The following is a 13,570-nucleotide window of genomic DNA, read 5'->3' as shown; positions in this document are numbered from 1 at the left end:
CCATGGAATCACTGTGAAGTTGAATATCTGAAGATACCTACTTTTAAGCCGTCTGTTAAGATGAAGTTAATATTCATTTTATGTATCCTGCTTGAAACCTCTTATGCTCTCAAATTTTCCTGTCTATTAAGAAATAGCTTTAGAAAAAAAATTAGTTAATTCCTTAGCTTGCATGTAAGTTCCTTTCCTTGACTTGTACGTGAGTCATGCCATCTCTGTGACAAATGGGAGATGCCATATACCTAGTATTATAATACCATTGGTTACCATTTCAAAGTCAGAGTTTTATGTTTACATTTCCCTATACCTCCTGGCTTTGTAGTCCCTGCTTTTAAGTGGCATCCCAAAATAGCAACAAAAGAATAAATTGTGAATTGGGTGTATTAGGTCTGTGATCTGTTTATTGAACTGCTTCTTTATCTGGTTACCAAGGATTGTCTAAACTGCTAATCCAAGTTTCCTTTATTGTCCTGTATTGTCCTTTAAATGTTATGATAAACTTAATAAAAATATTCTCAAGGTGCCAGTAGGGAAAATCTATATGAGGTACCCAGTGGATAAGTTGAAGGACTTCAGATATCCAAATATATGAAAACTAGAATTCAGTGGCTTTAGATTTACGGATGTTGGAGGAGGATCCTGGTGAAAGATCTAACATCTAATTCCTTTTCTCCATAATGAAAAAAAAAATGGGGGGAAAATGTACAGATAGAAGAAAACCTCATAATTAGTATATCTATTTTGGATGGTGTTTTCACTTAGGAGATTTCAAATCATACGAGAATCGCTGAAGGAAAAATTAGGTTATAACACATGTTCTTTCATTGTAAAACCTGTGAAACACTATTTTTGAGTTGCTACTTATCTATGGCCATTTCTCTTTTAGCACTTCATTGTTAGCGTGTGTGTGATGGGGGGGGAGGTCTTCTGGATGGGGTTGCTTACAGTCCACAAAGCCTTTTCCTCCTTCTGTTGAAAGAAGGCACAGCTGAAGTCAGTCTTTGCCTTTTCGTGATATGGGGATGCAGTGGAATCAAAGCCGGCAGGATGAAAACCCCAAAGCTTCCTGTTCCAGCTGTTTTCCTCAGCGAAGATTTTTTTTTTTCTCCCAAAGATGATGCTTCCTTTCAAGGGGTTTTTAATCTGCAAACTGTTTCCTCAGTTTATTTCACTACAGTAAATTGTGTTCCCTTTAGGTCATATCTGTCTCTTTTAAAACCCAACCTGTCCTTTTCAGTGGTGTTAGTTGCTACTCAAAAGAACAAATGTGATTTATAAAGTCCCTTTAATGAGGTATAAAGACCAATAAACCTTCACCACTGGAGTTTCATCTTTTTAGTTGCTGTATTTTCGTTTATGAAAAATTTTAGATGCCAAAAAGCCATTGAGAACACTATTAATTTGACCATTTAATATTTGTAAACAAAGCAGTTAAGAGTAAACTATGTTGTCATAGCCTTAAGGTTTATTGTGTGTTTTTTTTCCCCCTTCCAAATGCAGTATAATGATCTGTGATTTGTTTAATGTAAATGCCTAAAATTAAAATGAAGGCACTGGAAACTGCATAAATGCTAAAGTGAATATTAAGAGTGGTTTGATTCATTAGGTAATGATGGGAATACAAATATGTCTCTTTTTTTACTGATGGCTTTGACTTCACTTCTAGCGTCAGTGTTGTTTCTGAATTTACATTTGTAAATTCTGCTTCCTTTGAGGATAAAGGAAATTCAAAGAAATGAATTTTCTTGATCACTCACTAAACACAACCCCAAAAATATTTACTGGGCCTTCTACCCATTTCCTGGCTTCTGGTTCTACGCTTCTCGCGCAATATAATAGCCATTATGCTTTGGTCCTGTACTTACTGAAGTGAGCTCTGCTTAGATGAATACCAGTGTGTGGCCACAGTTCGTCATCTCTTGTCTTTCCCCAAGTATTTACATTTACCTCCGAAATAGTGGGGGAACCTGCCACAAAAGGCTTCACATTGCTACCCTGTTATTTGAGCTCATTCTTCGTGATAGAAGGAAGCCAGGAGCAGATGGGGGAGAACCATCCCATTTCATCTGATTTTAATGCTGACTCTGACACATGCTTTTGAACTGAAGTAGGGTCCCAAGTGGCAATATATGTTAAGAGAATTAAACACCAAGAAAAAAGATGCCCCTTATTTACTCCTTTGCCCGCTTCTTTGAGGGTGAGGCGCTGATAGGGCTTAAAATCACGAGCATGCCTGTTTTATCTGTGCCGTTTAATAGAGAGCTATGAAAAAAAAAATGGCAATTAACATATTCAGACAGAAAATCATCCTGGCTGAATGACTCATTAAATAGTCGTATAAACAGGATGTGCTGAAATGAACTGGTACAAAATTTAGTTTCATTGGTCTTTTTGTTCATTATCAGCACTTTAAGAAGCAGACTCGTGGGTGCTTAGAGGACACTTAAATTTCTTTTCTCTTTATTTTTTTCTTAAATACTTCTCCCCTCCTCCACTCTTTCCTCCTGCCATTCCCAATTCTCTGGCAGGCTAACATTACCCATCTAAACATGAAGCACTGTGTTGGAAATCAACCAACTTAGGGGTAAGAACTCCCCAATTTTGTCCAGGCCAGTGGTTTTCATCCCAGTTGACAATCACGGTGTACTTGAAGACTTATTCTTTTTAATGCACAGACATTCCAGAACCTCATTTCTTGGGATTCTGATTCAGTAGGTCTGGGATAGGGTCTGGGAGTCTGTACTTTAATAAAAGGCCCCATGGGGTTTAGATAGCCAGCTAGGCTTGAGAGCTACTCACTGATTTGTGTCCTCAGAGTAAAACTCCCTTCCCAAGTACCTGGTCTGTGGCCATCTGGCCTCCATATCAGTAGATTTTGGTTGCACATTAGAATCACCTGGGGACCTTGGGAAAATGCTGATGCTTGACTCCACTCTCAATTAAGTTGGGGAGTTTTAAAACCTGCCGGGTGGATTCTAATGTACAGTCAAGTTTACGAAGTCCTGTCCTACACGAACAGATGGAGCTAGGTATAGCTGAAAAAGTTCTTTCTAGTTTTATTTTACAAGGTGCGTGCTTCATCCTGTGCTAAAACTCCTCTTTCGGCCCCGCCCCGCAACGAGACACACATAAACACACACACACCACTTAAACCTTTTGTCTCTACGAAAGCTTCATCATTTATGGGTACCCTGTTCCTAGGTGGGAATATAATGTGCTGTACTTACGTTGTAGCAGATTCCTATTTCTACGTGAATACCACATCTGTGATGTACAGATGTGTTGGTATAACGTTAGCACCCCACAAAGGCTAAGTAAGAAGGAAGGAGGGCAGGATAGCAGTTTAGCAAAGGAAAGGGTATCTATCTATTGAGTCCCTATATGCTCCAAGAAAAATTCTGAATGAACAGATATCTTCTTTAGCAACTTTTGACGTTAAGTTGGAGCCTTTCATTACATTGACTAGTGCTGGTGTTTCTTGGACCTATTCTGCAAAAGGTCAGAACCAAAGGTCAAAACCCAGAACCGAAGAGGAAGAAAAATACCTTCTTCACTTCAAGTGTGGGAGGAAGAATTTCCACAAGAATAACCTTGTGTACAGGTCCATGGGAACTATACATCCCAGTTACTCAAAGGTATTGAACCCTTCCTTCACTTTAGGGGTATTTACAAATAGAAGGGAAAAAGCACATCAATTCTCCTTGCTCTTTATCAAGGAGAAACCCATCATCTGTGGGAAGGAGTTCTTTCTTACATAGAACCTTCCATATGCTAAATCTCCTTGAAATTATTGAGGAAGGGCACCCTTTAAACATCAGGCAGGCAGATCCTGAGTTGGTGACAGAAGGCAAAGTTGACTGAGCCCCTGAGGTCTTAGGCACCTCGCCATCTCTGACCTTGTGGGAGAAGAAAAGCCAGGAACCACTCCCCTTCACTAAAGAGGGAGATACCAGGAGGAGATTCACGAACCCCTATTGATTGTTACATCTCTTGTGGCAGAGTCCTGTGGTAGACCCCTGATTCCTGATGACTACTCCAGTGCTCATAAGTATATATCAGGGTTTCCAAGGAGACAGGGCAAAAGAGTTTTCCTTAGGGAAGACAGCTGACTTTGGCCATAGCACTAGTAAGAGTTAGGACTCCTTTCTGGTCTATACTGTCTAGCAGGAGTCCTGGACTCCGGGTTAAGGAAGGTGGTAATGCTTTAGAGTCTAGGCTTGCATCCTGTGTAGCGACAGAGGGCTCACTATCAGGATCATGTAAGGGGAGGATCAGTGCATGCAGGACCCTGAGCACGAGTACCTACTTACCTGTTGCACCTCCGGGCTTCATTTGTCTAATCCCAGACCCAGCCCTGGGAGGGAGCAACAGGGGTCAGGAGAACCATTGGTAATTTAGGGTTTCATGCCTTTGACTTTATTTACTGATTGATAAAGGGCCTCCTTGCAAAAATATCTTGATAGATTCCCAGGGAAAGAAAGACTTTTGTGTGGCTGACGTGCTGGCAGTGCCCATGGCCACGTGTGTCACCCTGGTGGAGGATAATCGTCCTATTATTTTTTGTCAGTAGGTATAACAAGTGGGTAGTGCTTTGTGCGTTCCACTGTGATGAATTAATTTTGTGTTCATTGTAGTAGCACTGATCATAATGAATTAATTTGGTATTCATGTGGATGTCAGAGTTGTGTTTTTTTTTCTCTTCCAGTTTCACGTAGCTTTAGTTAATGGATACTTTAGAAGAGTAACACATCTGATCCTACTCTCATGTTAACTTTTCAGAATTACCCACGCCTGAGTATTGTGTGGTCTTCTGTGTTTAAAAATATTTAAGTTAATGTTAAAAGTAATTAATATTTTAATAGCATTACAGTCACATCAGCATTTTCCTTGCCCTCATTTTACAAAGTAAGGGAAATAAGTAAATAGTTACGACAGGTTGAACGATATAGTCAGTAACTTGTATATTTTAGTTTAGTTTTAAAGAATCTAAGCCAAATGTTTGTAATTTGTAGCTTTGTTAAAGACAAATACCGCATTCTCTTATGCAAATATAAAGTAACAAAAACTGCATGGCATATATAATAATTTGTTCTTCTTTTTAATTTCTTCTCTCTTCTTTTCCTCACAGACAAGATTGATAAATGTATGTGCATATATTATTTATCTGTTCATGTAAGGACACATAATTGGCCATTAGATATGGTAATTGCATAAATAGATCTTATTCAAACTCATTTCCTTTTCTGTTTACAAAATAAATGTTTTTGTTAAATTGAAATATATACTGAAATAGAAGTGCCTGATTTAGGATTGAGAAACCAGGTACCCAAACAAAAATCAAACTAAATCCTGGGGAACTTTTTACCAACTTGGGCTTTAACCTATACGCCGCTTCTTAATTTGTTCATCACGTTGGCTAATTATTGAAGATATTTATAATAGAACAAGGGTTTCCTTCATCACTCACCCACCTGCTCGGCTGATTTGCTCCCACTGGGAATGTAGTGGAACCTTTTGAGAAGAGATTTTGGTCCTTATAAGCATTGAGATGCCATTTAAACTTGAACTTGGAAACGGTATCATCCTCTACACACTCCTTGTGGCTTTAAACTTTTCTTTCTTTCCATCTCTTTGTTTCTTTCCATCTCTTTCTTTCTTTTCATCTTTTTCTTTCTCTTTCTTTCTTTCTTTCCATCTTTCCATCTCTTTCTTTCCATCTTTTTCTCTTTCTTTCTTTCTTTCTTTCTTTCCATCTCTTTCTTTCCATCTTTTTCTTTCTTTCTCTTTCTTTCTTTCTTCCTTTCCTTCCATCTTTCCATCTTTCTTTCCATCTTTTTCCCTTTCTTTCTTTCTTTCTTTCTTTCTAAATAATTTTATAGCTCCTGTGCACTTTCCTTCTGAGCAGCAGCTGTATTCCATTCTACAATGCTGTGTGTCAGTAGTTGGTGGTTCCTGTATATATTTTACTACTTCAAGTGTATAAAGAATTAGTTGGGACTCTATTGCAAATGGCAGGGACCGTATAACTGGGTTGCTATTGCTTTCATTATTTTTGTTATTATTGTAACAGCTTGTACAATAATATGCTAACAAAGATTTATGGCTTCATGAGGCAGGAGTAAATGTTGGGATGGAGGAGAAAACTCATGTTAAAACAAATGTCTATAATAAGAAGAAGAAAACAAAACTCAAAAGCTCTAAGAGAATTGTTTCTAGTATAAATATTTTTATTAACATTTGCTATGGTTTGAAGAACTTGAAAGTAATTGTTTATGCATTTCTGGAAGTTAGAAATGTTGTGAGCCTATATGTGCATGGTTTGTCTTGGACGGAGATCTTTCTTACTTTCTTTCTTTTTTTTAGATTTTGTGTGTGTGTGTTGTTGAACCAGAACACACAGCTATTGAATATGCAATGAAGAGAAAATTTATGGAGGGCGGAATTATGAGTATCTGAGGAAAGTTTAATTACTTTTGTAATTTAGATAAGCTTCATAATTTATTGTAACACACCGGACTTGGGCACAATTTGTAACAATTGTAAAGTACTTGAATTTAGATTCTTTACTTGGCGGCTGTGAACAGAGTTAGCTGGAGGAAAACTTTGAGTATTTACTTCTCTTCCCAGCCTTGCATTAAAGGCTTATGTTCCTTGTGCTTTTGTTGCTCCCTTTTTCATTGACCACATCTCTGGGTTTTCTTTCTCCGGAAAGCATGTATTACAATATAGTAGGCCTGTGGTTGTAAACATAGAAGGAAGCCAGCTAAGGAGGGACATGCAGATATCTATCAATGCCCAAAGCCATGAAAGGAGAACCTCAGAGCAAAGCTCAAATTATGCTTGCAGATGGTTCCTGCTGAAACGGAAAAGAAGACCTCACCGCTCACCTCCTTGCAAAGGACCGATCCTGAATAATGCAAACTATTCAGAAATCCAGCAATTTTTTTTTTCCTTTTTAATGAATAGAAACTTATTTTCTTAAATAAGGAGCAGTGTAAAATAGCTACTTCTCCTCTTAGGTCTGGATTACTTCTCTATTACAGAAAAATTGCTGCCTGGTATACAATTTTATGACCTCGCTATTTTCTACAAAATTGATCTTATTTATTGCACATTTTTGCCATGGCTTTATACGTGTTTTCCTTCTTTACATATCATGCTGAGATTGAACGTAATCAATGAAAGGATGAGATCTCAGCAGCAGATTTTGACGTTTCTAAAGACATTTTCCTTAAAATCTATGTTTGTGGTCTGGGAATTTTTCCATTTGCATTTTCTTTTTAGTAACGAAACTGCAGAGCAGAATTAGTTCTCATAAAACCTCATACTTGTTCAACATCTCCCCTAATGAAATGATCATAACAGTTTTGTATAACACATTGAACTGTCAAAAGTGCCTTCATATGTATTGTATGTTTAGGACAGGATTAAAAAACTGAGTTATTCTACAGTTGGAGGTAGGGATAAGTGATGAGCCACCTTAGGGACTTTTGTATCTCAGATGCCGTCCTGTATTCTCCAGCTTCTTTGTGGGCTATTCTGGGGTGACCTACCGAGACTTCGACTCTGGTTTTTGATTCTCTTGTGTTAGTATAAGTTTTTGATAAATCACTTGCAGCAAAACACTGAAGCAAATTATCCATTGGCTTAAATGAGTCAACAGTCTGAATCAAACAGGTTTTGAATTGGTTAAAATAATAAAACCAGGAGCCCTGTGGTTGAGCTCTTGATGATTAAAGAACCAGGCCCAAGAATGTGTTTATTTTCTTCTAAAAAGAAAGTCAAGACTCTTACTTCTTTGAGCTGTGTTGCTTTGTATAGATTTCTTTCCTTAAAAGAAAGGCTTTATTATCTGTTTCAGATCTTTATAGGTATTGCAATAAGATACTCTTTTCTCTTAATATAGGATTGAAAGGATCAAAGTTGATAACTTTAACTCAGATACTTTAAATAAAAAAAAAAGTTATCTCGGTTTTCCTTTCAAGATTTATGTTCTTACAAAGGTACAATGTTCCCGATTGAATGCGATCCTACTAGGGAAGATCACATGTATAGAATAATAGTTCTCTTGTCTGGCATGCTCTGGGTTGTTTTAATGTTGCAGGTGAATGTGTTCTACTCTGCAAATAAATGTACTTCTCCTATTCTTGTTCCTGATGGCTTGTATCCTTAAACCCTTTTGTTCAGAGCATTATTGTCCTTTATCCTGAAAAATGTCTGTGATTGTAGTGCCCCAGTACTGTAAATCAATGGGGACTGAATTCAGCGCTGCTAAGTAGTGTAAGGCAACCCTTTAAATGCAAATGCATCAGGGCTAGTTTTAATGTAATTTTAATAAGGCTGAAACCATTTTGAAGTAGACTTAAATCATAATACTGATCTCAAAAGACTCTCTATTTAGCTGAGAAGGCCCTTTATTCTCACTGGCCATTTTTTCTCTATGTGCATCCAAAGCACCTTTTATCTGATCCCCTGGTTTTCATTCAATATATCTTCCCCCCACCCCTCAAACAGAATATACGTACGATTTGTAGCTACTTTATTGGTTGCAGATGAACCCGAATTAATTAGCTAAAACTGTTTCACTTCTTTTTCTTGTGGTTGTACCTTACTGACCAGTCATTTCTTTGAAACAAACAAACAAACAAACAAACAAACAAACAAACAAATTGCTTAACAAATTGCTATGTTTTGGTCAAAGAAGTAAAAATCCAGTTGTTGACGCTGATTAGAAAAGTTAAGAGTAAAACTTAATATTTAAATAGGAGAGTGACTGTGGAGTCATAAAACTGAGGAAAACATTTGCAAAATGAAGTCTGACCTAAAGCCCAATATACTGCAATATTCTAAGTTTCTTGGTGTCACCAACTTTCAATATTCGACTATACGTGAAATATGTTTTGCTGTTGGTACTTGGATTGATGGGAAAGGTACAGGAGCATTGGCCTGGGGAAATAAAATAGATTAATTAAATTAATTAACCCATTAATTAATTAGTTAATTTAATTTCACCAAAGATCTTAGAAACTAAAGGCAAGAATGGGGTGGGGTTTTCCCATATGATTTACTGTCATATTCTAGAGAAGCGAAGGAGTTTTGATCTTTGGGTATTTAACTTTGGATGTGCATGTTAATTTACAATAATTTAATTAAATAGTGTAATTACAGCATACATTAAATTATTTATAGATTAACTATCCTACATTTTTCTGTGTTCGAGAATTATCCGGGAAGAGATGCGTAAGTACTCAAGTTCATACTGTATTCCATTGATTAGCTTTTTAATATAGTTCTTATAATTCACAAGACGGTAATTTCTAATTTCAATTACTCCTCTTTTCCTGTTGAGCTTTTTGAAATAATAACTTAGACAAGTATTTTTTTTTTTAAAACTTGTGTTAAGACATGTGAATAGAAATTTTATTTTGAGTACATTGTGCATTGTATATTGTAAAACTACCCCAGGAGGGTGATATGATTTGTGGTGATTCCCAAACTATTTCCACCAGAGAGCTCCTTTTTTCACAGACTACTTTGCCTGTGGAACATTTTGCCGAAGACAATTTGGGAAATGCTAAGTCAGCCCCCAATTTGTTTTTCAGTCCTTGCAAATTGTGGTGGTAGCTAGCCTCTTGTTTTTTGAACACTGGTCACTAATCCTTTCACTTTGTTAGGACAGTTTCCTAGGATAGACGAGCTCCTTGCTAACAGCGTCCTCTTGAAATACTGCTTGCAAAACGTGAACAGATAATGAAGTCAGCTACTCCAATATTTTTACAGCAAATGATAGCTGTGTCGTAGAGAGATTGGCAGCTATGTCAGTGGAGTTGTTCTAGCTTCTTGTCATGGCTTTTGTCTGTTTCCTGAGAGAGGAGTGCACGTGCATGTGTGTGTGTATGTACCCCTCTCTTCCTGTCACAGCAGTTTGGTCACACTGGTGACCCCTGGGTCCATAGCAGGGCCTTGCAAATGCACTTGACTTTGGACTCCTGGCAGGTCATGTAAATGGGGGAAGCAGACAATAGGCAGAGGTGGGTATAGGGAACCAGGGCATGCACGCCCCGGCTGACATTCAGGCAACATCTTCAGGAGTCCCGTGCAGGACAAACAAAGTATGTTTTGAGGCCAGTAGTGTATCATCTTTGGTGTGAAGTAAGAAGTCGGGAGACCTGAGCTCTGGGCCTCATTGCCTACCCCCTCTGTGCCCCTCATTTTGTTTTTATTAGAGCACGATTGCTCAATTTATACCAAGCAGAAAATAAGCCTGGTCCTGCTTAAACAACCATGTTTTAAAGGTTGTATGTAATATTTGTCAAAAAGAACATACAAAAAAATAATTTTAGAAGCTTTTATAAGAGGGGCGCTTGGGTGGCTCAGTCAGTTAAGCCTCTGACTCTTGATTTCGGCTCAGGTCATGATCTCAGGATTCGTGAGATCGAGCCCCGTGTCGGGCTCCATACTGACAACATGGAGCCTGCTTGGGATTCTCTTTTTCTCCCTGTCTCTCTGCCCCACGGGAGGTGCTTTCTCTCTCTCTGCCTCAGGAGAAATAAAATAAATTTAAAAAGTAAGCTTTTATAAGCAAGAACGTACAAAATTTAACCCCCCACCGACTTCTTTCCTAGAACTGCAAACTACTACGACCATTTTAGTTGGACTTTTTGTTGTTGAAACTATGCATCTGGGAAATCTAAGAAAATTTAAAAGGGGCATATAAACGATTGCATAGAAGAAGCTGAGCATTAACTACCTTCAAACAGTGAAGAAGCGAAAGTTAGAAATACATGAAAGTTATCAAATGTATGAGGGTCCTAGAGGCAATTCTTGAAACATATTCTGAGACATTGGATATCTCTGCATTTATTTGGACCTTGGTTTCTATTTCTATGATTAATATTGGACTTGATGTCATCTGATGTCCTATTCAGCTCTCAGGTCCTTTGAAGCTGAGTCTGAGATTAACTCAGGTCTCAGACTGACATGTAGGGGAAACCGGTCCCCTGATGCCTTCAGCACTGAGATGTTATTGATTTCTCACGTATAATACAACTGCACAGTACAGTTTGCCCCAATCGGGAGAAATGTTTAACAAGTGCTGAGAGTATGTAGGAAACCACTTTCTGTACTCCATGATTTCAAAATTCAGAAAAGATTCCTTTTGATCAAATACACTGCCCTCAAACACACGTGGTCCTTTTCTTTGTCTTTTCCTTTGACATTCTGTTTCTTTAACTTTACTGGGCATAGGAGAGTTTTAACTCTGAGATTTTAAAGTCCATATGTAGAACTAAAACGTGTCAGAGAAACCTACGGACAGATTCATCAAAGGCGTTATGAAGCACACCGCATGTCCTTTAACATCAAGGTGTAAACTGAGCCCATTAAATCATTAGTTAAGTGGTAATAGGGAGCAGGAGCCTGATTAGATTACAAAATCTTGTGTATGTCAACGCGGAATGTGAAAACATAGTCCTTGATCTTCACCACAGTGCCACGAAGACTCAATTAGAGGACTGGTATGTGCCCAGATTTGGGGACATAAAGGGCAACTGGATTTTGAAGGAAAGATGGTAAAGGAACACCTGCAAAAATCTGCTTTTCTGTGCAACAGACTGGGTAATTGCATATGCAGATGGATAGTTAGGGATATAATTACTTGATTTGTGAACACAAATGCCCTTTCGATTGTGAGAGTGTTGAATTTTGCAGTGACAGGTGCGTGCGGATTGCTGTGTGTGTATCCTTTGCACCCCTGTTTAAATATTTGGCCTGGAGTATGTCTTCCATTCATTCTGAATATAACTGCTCTCCCTCACTGATGGTCTGGGGGAATTGTTACAGCTCTTAATGTCTCTCCAACTTTTTCTCATAAATAATAACCTTAATTTGAAACCTTGACTAAAAGAAGGACGGCATACAGGCTTGTGGTGTAAGGGCTTACGAATTATGCACAGTAATTCATTTTTTAAAGCTGATGGATGTAACTCATTAGTTTTCATTGTTTTCTCAAAATAAGGAAAACTATTAACCAACACTGCAGACTAATAGCCTGGAATTTTATCCTCATCATCAACTGAAGTTTAATGGAAAATCATCTTTTGAAAGACTTCTTTTTTTCCTCCCTGCTTTTTCTTCACCTTTCCATGAATACTTTTGAGACATCTTTTCTAATTTCCCAACTAAAAAGCATTCCCAGCCATTCCCTTTTGATGTCGACGTGTCAATGTCACACTGAAGATGTTCGTCAAAATACTGATGTGGTCCAGGGGCACCTGGGTGGCTCAGTCGGTTAAGCATCTGATTTTGGCTCGGATCACGATCTCACGGTCCGTGAGTTCGAGCCCTGCGTCTGACTCTGCGCTGACAGCTGAGAGTCTGGAGCCTACTTCAGATTCTGTGTCTCCCTCTCTCTCTCTGTCCCTCCCCTGCTCGCACTCTGTCTCTCGGTCTTTCAAAAATAAATAATAAAAACATTTAAAAAAACAACTGAAAAAATACTGGTGCAGTCCAAACGGGATTTTTTTCAACTGAAGAATGTGGTAGCACCGATTTATGTTGGGGTCCAGATATTTTCCTTTCTCTGCCATTATGAGGAAAGTGGATGTTGGCAGTGCTGTCTGCTCTGAAAAGGTTACTAAAGTGGCAAAAGCACATGACAAATTGCTGCCATGCTTTATGTAGAGACTTCTTGCTTCCTGCCAAATCAAAATGTCCCTAAATTATTTTTTGTCAGAGAAAGGTTAATTTTAGCAGTTCTTAATATTTGGAAAACTTGCATTGACTTCTATGTGCCTGATACTCTGCTAAGTATAGGCCATCAATCACCTCGTAACCTGTCAAACACTATATATTATCCCCATTTCACAGAGGAAGAAACTGAGATACAACAAGATTCAATGTATTACTCCTGCTGTATAGTTAATAAACAGAAAACGATTAGAGTTCAGAAATATGTGCCTCTATAGGCCATGTTTGTTTTTTGATGAAGTCAAATTTGTTTAAACACACACACACACACACACACACACACGTGTAATAATCTTGAACCTGCGTTAAAAGGGACTGCATCCATATTTACCCAAAGAGAATCACGGTAACCACAGAGATCCCAGTTTGACTAGCTTTAATATGAAGCCTTCACAACAGGTCTTGTACATATAAGCACTTTAATTTCCAGATATTTCCTTGTGCTTGCTGCTCTTCTAAGTCACGTTTTCTCAGTCAGATGTTCTTTAAGCTTTTTTGACTAAAAATGTAGGCATTAAACTTTACCCACTAAAAGGTTTGAAACCGTTCTGTCTGATTCTTCATGTGCCACTAAATAGCACAGGCATGTATGGGGTATTGCTTCTGCGTGTGGGGAAGGAGCTGGCAAACTTTGCTCAATAATGTTCAGAACCACCTGCTTTGAATGTGGTCTGATTGAATCAGATGACGGCTGCTTTTCATCACCGCATCGGGATTGGGATGTGGGGGAAGTGTTTTGTTTTGGTATTTCGCATGTGCTTAGGTGTTAGTGGTTTCAGATTGTTTAAGAACAGGCTCTCATCACTGAGTGTTGCTGAATCCT

General features: G+C 38.3%; 1 protein-coding gene across 7 annotated transcripts in view; it reads left to right on the top strand.

Moving 5' to 3' along the window:
• The window catches only part of TCF4 (transcription factor 4), a 349,712-nt gene that overhangs the window by 81,375 nt on the left and 254,767 nt on the right, over positions 1-13,570 (top strand). The gene's annotated exons all lie outside the window — the stretch shown is intronic.

Source organism: Panthera leo, chromosome D3, assembly GCF_018350215.1.
Source record: "Panthera leo isolate Ple1 chromosome D3, P.leo_Ple1_pat1.1, whole genome shotgun sequence".
Lineage (NCBI taxonomy): Eukaryota > Metazoa > Chordata > Mammalia > Carnivora > Felidae > Panthera > Panthera leo.
This window is presented reverse-complemented; position numbering and strand designations above follow the sequence as displayed.